This window comes from Saccopteryx leptura, chromosome 8 (assembly GCF_036850995.1).
Source record: "Saccopteryx leptura isolate mSacLep1 chromosome 8, mSacLep1_pri_phased_curated, whole genome shotgun sequence".
NCBI classification, from domain to species: Eukaryota; Metazoa; Chordata; class Mammalia; order Chiroptera; family Emballonuridae; genus Saccopteryx; species Saccopteryx leptura.
Window position 1 is genome coordinate 56,715,653 of NC_089510.1, and position 12,886 is coordinate 56,728,538.

The following is a 12,886-nucleotide window of genomic DNA, read 5'->3' on the forward strand; positions in this document are numbered from 1 at the left end:
TGCCCACCAGGGGACGATGCTCTGCCCCTCCGGGGCGTTGCTTTGCCGCGACCAGAGCCACTCTAGCGCCTGGGGCAAAGGCCAAGGAGCCATCCCCAGAGGAAGGAGGGGGGGTGGAGAAGCAAATGGGCGCTTCTCCTATGTGCCCTGGCCGGGAATTGAACCCAGGTCCCCCGCACGCCAGGCCGACGCTCTACTGCTGAGCCAACCGGCCAGGGCCACATTTCTACATTTTTAATACTAACATCAGCTTCTGCATTAAGTTTAATTGTGACAAATTTGTGCTGTTCTTAGTATATGCAAGACACTTAATTTTACTGTTTTATTCTTGTCCATAAAAAAAAGTGCAGTATGGAGATGCATACAGTCTTTGCTCTTAGGTTTATAAACTGTTTTTAAAAGTTCATCCAAAAAAAAAAAAAAAAAAAAACAAAACAAAACAAAAAAAAGGCCCTGGCCGGTTGGCTCAGCGGTAGAGCGTCGGCCTGGTGTGCGGGGGACCCGGGTTCGATTCCCGGCCAGGGCACATAGGGGAAGCGCCCATTTGCTTCTCCACCCCCACCCCCTCCTTCCTCTCTGTCTCTCTCTTCCCCTCCCGCAGCCAAGGCTCCATTGGAGCAAAGATGGCCCGGGCGCTGGGGATGGCTCCTTGGCCTCTGCCCCAGGCGCTAGAGTGGCTCTGGTCGCGACAGAGCGACGCCCCGGAGGGGCAGAGCATCGCCCCCTGGTGGGCAGAGCGTAGCCCCTGGTGGGCGTGCCGGGTGGATCCCGGTCGGGCGCATGCGGGAGTCTGTCTGACTGTCTCTCCCCATTTCCAGCTTCAGAAAAAAAAAATAAATAAATAAAAAAAAATAAAAAAAATTAAAAAAAAAAAAAAAAAAAAAAGTTCATCCTTTTAGGATTTGGCATGGTGTTGGGGCCAACTTGGACTTGGTGAACATGTTAAGGACACTACTCTTTTATGGATTCTTGCTGTATTGGCCAAGAGTTTGCTTAAAGGCTTTAATCACTGTAAAAAAAAAAAATAGAAGACTGGATAAAGAAGATGTGGCACATATACACCATGGTATACTATTCAGCCATAAGAAATGATGACATTGGATCACTTACAACAAAATGGTGGGATCTTGATAACATTATACGGAGTGAAATAAGTAAATCAGAAAAAATCAAGAACTGCAGGATTCCCTACATTGGTGGAACATAAAAACGAGACTAAGAGACATGGACAAGAGTGTGGTGGTTACCGGGAGGGGGGGGGGGGAGGGAAGGAGGGAGAGGGGGAGGAAGAAGGGGAGGGGTACAAAGAAAACTAGGCAGAAGGTGACGGGGGACAATCTGACTTTGGGTGATGGGTATGCAACATAATTGAATGACAAGATAACCTGGACATGTTTTCTTTGAAAATATATACCCTGATTTATTGATGTCACCCTATTAAAATTAATAAAAATTTATTTATAAAAAAAAAAAGTTCATCCTTTTACCAATGTGGTAGAGTATGTAATTGGTAAATCATAAATCCTATGGTGAATAATGGTGTGATTTAAATCTTTCAGCATGTTATATTTTCTTTGAGACATTAATTTAGTAATTTTATATGGGGGAAAATAAAAGTTTTTAATTTTATTTAACTGGAATCTCTGTCCTGTTGTACTTAAACACTATGTACCATATCTGTATTAAAAATAACATTGTTGATTTTTTAAAAAGTCTTGATTGCCCTGGCTGAATAGCTCAGTTGATTAGTGCATCATCCAGAAGCGCAGAGGTTGCCAGTTCAATCCCCGGTCAAGGCACATACACGGGCAAATTGATTTTCCTGACTTTCTCTTTCTCTCTCAAATCAATAAAATGAACATTTAAAAAAAAAAAAAGAAGTCTTTTTTTTGTGTGTGTATTTTTCTGAAGCTAGAAACCGGGAGACACAGTTAGACTCCCACATGTGCCCGACCAGGATTCACCTGGCACGCCCACCAGGGGGCGACACTCTACCCACCAGGGGGCGATGCTCTGCCCCTCCGGGCGTCGCTCTGCTGAGACCAGAGCCACTCTAGCGCCTGGGGCAGAGGCCAAGGAGCCATCCCCAGCGCCCGGGCCATCTTTGCTCCAATGGAGCCTCGGCTGCGGGAGGGGAAGAGAGAGACAGAGAGGAAGGAGAGGGGGAGGGGTGGAGAAGCAGATGGGCGCTTCTCCTGTGTGCCCTGGCCAGGAATCGAACTCGGGATTTCTACACGCCAGGCCGACGCTCTACCACTGAGCCATCCGGCCAGGCCAAAAAAAGAAGTCTTGATTTATTGTTTTTCCTGGGGAAAATAGATAATAAAGTAAGTGTCATAAGCTAATTAAAAAATTAAAGGGCAAGTATGCTCTTCTATTCAGGGCAAGCATGTTCCAAAACAAGCTGATGAACCAAGGTATTTTGCATTTAAATAGAGTAAAGGGATGTGATATACATTTTCCTTTTTTTTTTTACAGAGAGAGAGAGAGAGAGGATAGACAGGGACAGACAGACAGGAACGGAGAGAGATGAGAAGCATCAATCATCAGGTTTTCGTTGTGGTACTTTAGTTGTTCATTGATTGCTTTCTCATATGTGCCTTGACCGCGGGCCTTCAGCAGACCGAGTAACCCCTTGCTCAAGCCAGTGACCTTGGGTCCAAGCTGGTGAGCTTTGCTCAAACCAGATGAGCCTGCGCTCAAGCTGGCGACCTCGGGGTCTCGAACCTGGGTCCTCTGCATCCCAGCCCGATACTCTATCCACTGCGCCACTGCCTGGTCAGGCTGATATACATTTTTATATGCTATAACTGCTTAATTTCCTAAAACATTCTGGTGTTTTTATGGGAATACATCTTTTATAATTTTATATATATGACTTGACTAGGGATAACATTTCTTTTTGAAAATGTGTTTGAGAACTTAAATATTGAAAAAGGCAACCCAATGCCATAAAGCAGAAAATTTTTGACCCAGTCTAGTTTTATTAGTTTTCTTATAATAAAGAATTTCTTGTGTTACAAACATTTCTTTCACAATGGAATTAACATAGAGGCATTGAAATAGATTTTGTGTCAGTTAAGATTCAGTAACAACAGATGTTTTAGAATATGGTTAGAGAGGTATGGTTAACATGGTACTGTTAATCTCTTAAGTGTGTGTGTATGTCTATTTTCTTTTGCATGTCAGAGCCAAGTGTCATCAGGAAACACATTTTCAAGGTAATATTCGAGACTGTGGCTTGTTACATGTTTTAGTCATTCACTCATTTATACAGGTATTCAGAAGTATAAAAATGTGAATATGGGCCCTCGCCGGTTATCTCAGTTTGTTAAGAGCATTGTCCAGAAACAACAGGTTGCAGGAAACAACAGGTTGCAGGTTCGATCCAGTTAGGGTACACGGGAAGCAACCAGGGAATGCACGACTAAGTGGAACAACAAATGCTTCTCTTCCCCCACCCCCTCTCTCCTATCCTCTCTTCTGTCTTTCTAAAAATCAATAAAAGTTGAGCCCTGGCTGGGTAACTTGGTTGGTTGGAGCGTCATCCCAGAGCATGAAGATGCTGGTTTCATTCCCCGGCACATACAGGAGCAGCTCGATGATGTTCCTCTTTCTCTCTCTCTGCCTCTCTCAAAAAAATAAAATAAAATAAAATGTGAGTGTGAGTGAAGAATACTTTGAATAGATCATTCATGCCTAGTAATTGGTTGCAGATGACATCACTTTTTAAAAATATATTAATTTTTCTATTTCTTTAAAAAAATTTTAATTTATTGATTTTATAAAGAGAGGAAGGGAGAGAGAGAAACATCAATTTGTTCCACTTATTTATGCATTCATTGGTTGATTCTTGTATGTGTCCTGAACTGGGGTGGAACCTGTAACCTTTGTGTATCAGGATGATGCTGTAACCAACTGAGTTACCTCCAGCCAAGCCATGATGTCATTTTTTAAAAATATTGTATTTATTGATTTTATAGAGAGGAGAGAGAGGGAGAGAGAAAGGGAGGGAGGATGAGTGGGAAGCATCAACTCGTAGTAGTTGCTTCTCGTATGTGCACTGATCAAGTAAGCCTGGGTTTCAATCCAGCGACCTCAACATTCCAGGTCAAAGCTGTATCCATTGTGCCACCACAGGTCAGGCATGATATCACTTTTGATATAACAAAACATATCTGTCTTTGAACTCTATATTATCTTCTTTGGGTATTTTAAAACTGAATAAGTACTTTAGTTTTTAAAAATCAGTTTTGTAATCCTGTATATGGTCTTTTTGTTTTAAGGCCAAGAAAATGGGCACTCTTCTCGTTTTTTGTGAGTTTTTTGAGAGAGAGAGAGAGAGGGAGGGAGGGAGAGGGAGAGGGAGAGGGAGAGGGAGAGGGAGAGGGAGGGAGAGGGAGAGGGAGGGAGTGGGAGGGAGAGGGAGAGGGAGAGGGAGGGAGTGGGAGGGAGAGAGAGAAGCACCAACTTGTTCCCCTTAATTGTGCCATTGATTGCTTCTCATATGTGCCTTCACTGGGACTTCAGCCATTGCCCTTAGATCGAGGGCCAAGCCCTGACCCGGGCTTGAACCAGCACCTTTGGGATCAAGCCTGTGACTGTGGGATTGAGCAGGCAACCCTGGGATTGCGCTGGCGACCTCAGGCTCCAACCAGTGACCTTAGCGCTGAGGGACAGAGCTCTATTCATTGCATTGGCCAGGACTCTTGGTTATTGTGTTCCGGTATTTCTTTCACTTTTATGGTTTATTTTTCCTAAAGTATTGTGTTATGTTCTTTTGGGTGAAAATAACATGAGACAGGATACCTCAACCAAAAGTTAGGGGGGATAGAGATATTGTGTGTGTGTGTGTGTGTGTGTGTGTGTGTGTGTGTGTGTGTGTGTGTGTGAGCCACTCTACCAGGAACTTAGATATTTTAACTGTTTCTCATGGAAGATGGTACTTATATGTTTGGGAACTGGAAAGCTCTATTACAGCTCTAATTATTTCAGAATATAATGAGTTTAAGGATTATTCTAGTCAGATACTCATTTCAAGCTATTCATCTATATATGTGTTTTGATCATTTTCAATGATATGATATGGAGATAGAGAAATAAAGAGTGAGGTGACTGACACTTATCTGTATTATTCCCCAAACTCACAAAATATGCTATTGGCAGGTTATAGAATGTAGGAAGGTTTGGTAGGCTGGAAGACAATGAAATAGTATGGACTAAGTATGCTGTTCAGCATTGTCCTAATCAGTGATAGGATGGTAGGTTTAGCTATCTACCTGACTTTTTGCATCTCAGACCTTACTCCTGGAATCAGTTTCCTCCTGAGGAGTTCCTTTAATAAGTGACTGTTTTGGGTAACATATCTGTTTTTATTTGATGATATCTTTATTTTATTTTCACTCATGACTGATGATTTAGCTGAGTGTACATTTCTCTATTTGGTTATTTTTTCTTGGTACTTTGAAAATATTTTTTCATTGCCTGACTGGTGGTGGTGCCGTGGATAGAGTGCCTGCCTAGGATGCTGAGGTCCCAGGTTTGAAACCCCGAGGTCGCCAGCTTGAGCAAAGGGTCACTGGCTTAAGCAAGGGGGTCACTTGCCCCCCACCCCACCCCATCATGGCATGTATGAAAAGCAATCAATGAACAACTAAAGTGAAGCAACTACGAGTTGATGTTTCTAATCTCTCTCCTCCCATTCTCCCTCTCCACTTCTGGTCTTGGTCTTTCAAAAATAATACTCCCTTTTCTTTCTGGTTGCTTTACCTTTGGTACATGTTTGAAATGACTTTTTTTACTTATCCTGGTTGTATTCATTTTGCTCTCTGAATCTGAAGGTTCTTGTTTTTAGTAAATTCTAGAAGATCCTTAACTATTATCATATATTGCCTTTTTTGTTTTCTTCTTTCTCTCTCCTGGAGTTTTTATTAGGCTCATGCAAATAAAATCTATACCTGTGTCACTTCATCTTTTTTTATATTTCTTTTTTCTTTAGGCTACTCTCAGTAATTTCCATACACACACACACACACACACACACACAGATTTTATTTATTTATTTTAGGGAGAGAGAGAGAGAAAGAAGAGGGAGAAGGGGAAAAACAGGAAGAATCAACTTTCATAGTAGTTGCTTCCTATGTGTGCCTTGACTGGGAAACCCCAGGGTTTTGAACCGTCGACCTCAGCATTCCAGGTCTATGCTTTATCCACTGTGCGACCCAGGCCAGACCTGTGGTTATGAATTCTAAAGGGAAGCTTTTATCCCTTCCTTACCCAATGTCTACTTGTATACCTGGGCTGGTAAAAGGATTTTTTTCCCAGTCTGTTTTTGGAGGGAGTAGCTCTTTGAGTTTCTTAGCCTTATTCAGGATTACAGTCCTAACTCCTTGTACGGGCCAATGGCCTTGTCTTTGGTCTTCTCTCTCCTTTGTAGCCAGTAGGACCATAGGGATTTCTGAGATAAGTAGATTCCCTGTCTACACCACCATGGCTTTACCACACTGCTTACTATTCTGGTTTCTTGCTTCCTCTTTGGGTTGAATGTAGTGTTTAGAAGACTATCAGAGGTATCTTTTTTCTTGAAAGGTGAGTTATGCCTTTGAAAGGATGTTCTAGTTTATCCAACATTTCTCTGTGTTTAATAATGGGCTTGTTTTTAAGGTTTTCTAATAGTGTGCTCTATTGCTTTTTTATTCCTTTCTCTTGTACTGTCCACATCAATTGAGTTTTTGCTCTATATTATAGATAGCATAATCTGGCTATCTTTCTCTATTTCCACTGCTCTCTACCTTGTAGCAGTTCATTTTTCTTCTATTGCATCTCTGTACTCCATTCTCTACATAGCAATCTAGTGATCTCAGAGTGTAATCAAATAACATCAAATCCTTGCTTAAATTTAATAGCTTCTTGGAATAAAGTCCAAACTCCTTACTACGGCATTCAAGATCCTTCCTGACCTAAATCTTGTTTATTCTAGTGTTTTCATATTACACTACCCTTCTTGCCCTAAGTTTCAACTAGACAGGCCTTCTTAACTGAACTTAGCAAGCCTTTTCCTTTCTCCTTCTGCTTGGAATGCTTTTTTCTGGGTGCTTCTCATGTCTCTCTTTCTGTTCTTAGTTTAAATGTCACCTCCTTAAAGATGCCTTCTCTGGTCAAGCTTTCCAAAGTAATCTCCCCAGTTTTTCCTCATGTCCACGTATCACTATTTTAATTACCATGTGTTCATATATGTAAGTTTTACAAAAGCAAAGTGACTCCTGATTACCTTTATATCCCTAATGCCTTAATACTCTCTGGTACATATTAGACACTCAAATATTTGTAGCATTAGTAAATACATTGATAACTCCTCCGAGGATAAAACATGGAGGCCTTAATTTACAAGGAGGTAGGAGTTAATTTAGCAACAAACTATAGTAGAGTCTGTAGGCAAAAAGCAAAATGGATAATGAATGAATTCCCAGAAACAAATGTCCTGGAGCAGGTTCATGTGATAGCTGTCATCTGTCAGCATCTTTGGTTGCCACGGAACTGACTGGAGAACATGTTAATTAAACGAAGGTCTGGCTGTCTCAATAGAAAGCATCCCCACCCCACTCCCACTCCCACCCCAAAAAAGAGAAGCTGTACATATCCCCAACTACAACTCCCAGGAGCCCCCACGGGAACCCGCCCACTGGGAGGCGGTGCCCGTCTCCGCCCCAAGAAGTTCCAGGCTTTGGGCCGGGACCCGCCCCGGGACCCGCCCCTCCGCACTCCCCGCCGTCGCCCTCCCCCAGAGTTGTGGCCACGCGCAGCGGCGGCGGTTGTTCCGCTTCCCCTCCAGCCCGGGCCGTCGCCATTGCCGAAGTCTCCCTGCCCTCCCCTTCTGGCGTCCGTGGGGCTCCGCTGCCGCTCGGCCTAGCGACAGCAGCGGCTGCGATACCGCGGCTCCTCTTCCCGTCCCGCTGCCCCTTCCGTGTCCTCCCCGCCCCGCGCCGCACGCCTGCCCGGGGCGGCTCCGCGGCCCGCCGGCAGCTCGGACGGAGGCGCCTCGCTGGGCGGGGACCTTTCCACGCCAGGGGTAAGTGTGCAGACAGGCCGGGACGCGGGGCTGTCGCTCCAATTCCTCCTTTCTCCGCGGCCTGCCGGGCGCTGGCGGCCCGGGGCCGCGGCCACCTGCGTGCCTGGGGCGGTGGCTCATTGTCTGCTCCCTGGGGCTGTTTTCTCGCTTGAGCCCGAAGTGGGAAGCTGGCTGGGCCGGTGAGGTCCGACTCTTCCTGGACCCAGCCCTACCCTGCCCTGTGTCGCGCCGCGGGCTCTGCCCTCTCCCGTCTCCTTTCCCTCGCGTTTCTGCCTCGTCCTTTTCTCCGTTTACTTAGTGTTCCACCGGACGTCTCGGGATTTATTCTTGAGTTATTCCCGTCTTACTGAGTCCCAGCCCTTCACAGCTACCCCTCTGTTCATCCCTGTTTTATTGCTCAGGCATATTGTCTTGAGACCTTTTCCTCTTTCTAAAATAAAATCTAATCTTTTCCATACTTAGCATTCGTAAAAACATCATTTTCCGAGGGTTTGAGGGCCTCCACTTAAAGAACAGGACTTTCGGATCTTCTTGTGATTTTTGTTTGATCTTCAGCCAAGAGGTGAATATTTGCTTCTTTAGGTAATTTAGGTGAAGATTGGATTTTAACCATGTTTGGCTTTCTTTATAAAACAGCACACACACAGGCACACACGCACCCTCAGTTCCCACAAATTCCTCGGTGGACTTTAAAGATAAAGTTCATCCAAGAACTTTAGTATGAAAGGTAATTGCCATTGTCAGTTGCTGTGGGGTTGTACTCTTTCTTATATTTTAATTTTAATGGGATTCTGGTGTGAGCGTGATTTGTTTCCTCCATAAATAATGCATAGTTATTTCAGTTCTACTTTACAAGTGATCTATAGTTTTCTTTTTAAACTGTAAAAAGACAATTAAAATGGTTAGGCCTAAAATTAGACTACGACGAGCTGTGTTTTGGATCAAGGTTGTGCACGTCACGTTTTTTCCCCTGCTCTGTTCGACTCTTCCGCTCTTCTAAGTGGGCAGGATATCGAATTGTACAAGAATTTGCTCTGGTTTTTGTTTTTTTCTGTGTGTGTGTAGGGTTATCTAAAAAAATAGTATTAAATGAAGTTAGGTTGGTATGAAGGCAGTGAATAGTAATTTTTAAAGCAGGTTAGAACTTGTCAACTTTGCCAGATGCTCTGTGGCATTTGTATAACACACTCATACTGACTTTTGTATATTTTATATACATATATATGAAAAAGAAATGAAAAACTTTGTTCATATTCTCTTATGTAGGGTATTGATTTTAAGGCATTTCTTTCATCCTTAGGTTGGCTTGTAAATCTGATTTACAAAAAAACACTGATTTACACTGAAAAGTGAACCTGAAAATGCTTTTAACCTGTAAGATATTTTAAACCCACTTTTGGGTTTTGGTGAAAGACAACCTAAATTCAGTGAGTTTTGTGTTTTCACTAAATAGTTCATTGTTAGTTATGACCTAGTACTGAGCTTCAATAGTGTCATCATTTGGTAGTGTCAGTTGTCCTCAACTTAATGGGAGATCTTGTTGGCCTAAGGGGTTAAGGTATAGAATGTTGAAGTGTAAAACAGCCTGTGATATCAGCTTCTCTCCTTCTTTCTGTAAGCAGATACTTTTACTAAGGAAGAGCTCCTAGGTATTCCACTTCCCTTAGGGCCATGATTCTTGGTTTACCAATTATTCAAAGAAAGAGTTATTCTTCTGGACTTCTTGACATTTAATACCAAATTCATAAGGTTACAGTAAGTTTGTAGTTGGAGTATATCTACTAAACAAATGAATAGTGGTCCCTATGTTTCTCTGATGTTTGCGATAGGCCAGTTTCCAAATAGACTTGGTAACAGTGGTGTATATTTCTTTTTCAATTATACTTTTTAAAAGAGAAAACTTAGAACTAATTCAGGTAGCTAAGGATAAACTTTCAATTATATTTTTTAAAAAAGAGAGCACTTGTTCAAATTGCTAAGGATAAATTAAGTAGGTACTGTTAAATCCTTCTTATGTTTAATCTGTTAATATTTATTATTCCAGCGGTTTTTGACTGGTGAATTTTTAAAACATGCAGTACCTGACTCAGGAGCACTGACCTCTTTTCTTTTATTTTTATTTTTATTTTATTTTATTTATTCATTTTTAGAGAGGAGAGAGAGACAGAGAGAGAGAAGGGGGGAGGAGCTGGAAGCATCAACTCCCATATGTGCCTTGACCAGGCAAGCCCAGAGTTTCGAACCGGTGACCTCAGCATTTCCAGGTTGACGCTTTATCCACTGCGCCACCACAGGTCAGGCCTGACCTCTTTTCTGTTAGACTGTCAAGTAAAGAAATGCCAACAGCCAACACAATAGCTGTCCAGTGGGAATGAATCATTACCTATTTTTTTCAGATCGGCAAAAATATATTTTTTGGTTTGCTGTAAAATTTTACTAATTACTTTATACGTGTCATGTGATGAAAAGGGTTGAAAATGGCTAGATCATTCTGATCAAGTATAACGTTTCTTTTGGCTTTCGAAATTTTATACTTTTGTGGTTCTTTTTTTTTTTTAATTATTTATTTATTTATTTATTACAGAGTCAGAGGGTGAGTCAGAGAGAGGGATAGACAGGGACAGACAGACAGGAACGGAGAGAGGTGAGAAGCATCAATCATTAGTTTTTCATTGCGCGTTGCAACACCTTAGTTGTTCATTGATTGCTTCATATGTGCCTTGACCGCGGGCCTTCAGCAGATGGAGTAAACCCTTGCTGGAGCCAGCGACCTTGGGTTCAAGCTGGTGGGCTTTTCTTCAAACCTGATGAGCCCGCACTCAAGCTGGCGACCTCGAGGTCGCGAACCCGGGTCCTCTGCTTCCCAGTCTGACGTTCTATCCACTGCGCTACTGCCTGGTCAGGCCGACATTTTATACTTTTGATGGAAAGTGGAAACTGGGCCTGTTTAAGCCTTCAGGGTTCTGATCAATTTGTTTTCAAAACCCTACTGCCAATTAGTTAGAGGGCTAACTAATTTCAGATTAATAAGAGGGAAGGTGTTAGGTAGGCTACTGACACATCTGACACATTTTAAATCTGAGTTCCAGTTTGTATCCTTGTACCTTAGTAGAAGCACAAAGAAGAAAAAAATAGCTCCTATTACCTTGAATAAACACTGATTGTTTTCTTCTGTGATCAGAATTGAGTTTCACTACTTATTCATTTCAGGAACACTAACCTGTTTAAAATTAGTCAATCTAAACACTCATGCAGGATTTGAGTTCTAGCTTATTATCTCTGAGGTACATTATTAGTCCTCTCTTATTCCATGTATCCCAGGTGGTTAGGAGCTGTGAATCCTGGCCAAGATAGGCATTCTTTTCAAGATCTGATTTTTTAGTCTGTAAAATGGTAATAATAATAACAATAGAATACAAATTTGTAGGGCTGTTGAGAGCAATGAGATAACGTGCTTACCTCAAGTACTTAGCAAATGCATTGCTAAGTGCTTAATAAACAGTTAATATTCCATTCTAAAGTAGGTTTTACATTTAATTGCTTGTACAGCAAATGATCTGCTTCCAAACTTATATTTAAGACTGCTTTCTAAAAGAGGTTGGAATCTCAGGACCAAGTTTCTGAGACCATACTATTAAATTAAAAATTATTTTTCAGGGAAAACAATTACTTTCACTACTGAAGTAAGATACAGGGCTTTCACTACTGAAGTAAAATACAGGGTTTTTTTGTTTTGTTTTTTAATTTATTTATTTTAGAGAGGAGAGAGAGAGAAGGGGGAAGGATCAGGAAGCATCAACTCTCATATGTGCCTTGACCAGGCAAGCCCAGGGTTTCGAACTGGCAACCTTAGTGTTGTAGGTTGATGCTTTATCCACTGCGCCACCACAGGTCAGGCTTTTTTTTTTTTTTTTTAAATAATACAGGCTTCTCAGATTTAAAAAATATGCGTATTTCTCATAGGAAATTTGGAAAGTAGTGAGAATTATTAAGGAACAAGATAAAAATCACTTTATTCTCAGCCCTCAAGGATAACGATCGTAACAGACTAGTTTTTTTTCCCTTATTTTATAAATTAAATTCCAAAAGGAGAACATGCTTATTATAAAAGGTTCAAGCAAGTCAATTAGAGTAAAAAATGAAGATTAGTCTTTCCTCACTCTAGTCCCATTCCTTAGAGGCACCCACTATTAATAATATTGTTTTATTTATACAGTTAGAAATAAGTACTATGTGTAGTTTTTACCTTAATCTTTTGAGATAAAAAATTATTATATATTCTTTTCCATGTCAATACAAATAGTTGTAGCTCATCTTTCAACAGTTATGAGGTATTTGTTTTGTTATATAGTTGTAACTTTAATTACTCATGGTCATTTATGTTAGTTTCAATTTTGAGCAACTTAAACTGAAGCCTTAATGAACTCCTTATATCTTTGTGTACGTGCATATGTATGCAAGTTTTTCCATAAAAACAATTATTAAATGTACATCTCAAGTTTCAGTAGATGCCAAGTTGCCTTCCTGAAAGACCAAACTAGTCTATACTTTATACTTTCTTATTGAATTGTAGACACTCTTTATACATAATAGATATTAATCCTTTACCTTCTGTTTAAGATCTTCCTCTTTTCACCTTTATCAAAAAAAATTTCTATATTGTCTTGTACCATTTGTTTCTTTTCTTTTTTTTTAGCAAGAAGGAGACAGGAAAGGAAGAGAGAAGAGAAGCATCAACTCATAATTGTGGCACTTTAGTTGTTCATTGATTTCTTTCGCATATGTGCCTTGGTGGGGAGGGGGCTCCAGCTGAGCCAG

At 41.4% G+C, this 12,886-nt stretch overlaps 1 protein-coding gene across 1 annotated transcript in view; it reads left to right on the forward strand.

Annotated features, from left to right (window-relative positions):
- The first annotated feature begins 7,761 nt into the window (after nt 1-7,761).
- The window catches only part of PAK2 (p21 (RAC1) activated kinase 2), a 110,003-nt gene continuing 104,878 nt past the window's right edge, over nt 7,762-12,886 (forward strand). The window contains exon 1 of the mRNA XM_066348048.1: nt 7,762-8,068. The gene's annotated coding sequence lies outside the window, so the exon portion shown is untranslated. The remainder of the gene's footprint in view (nt 8,069-12,886) is intronic.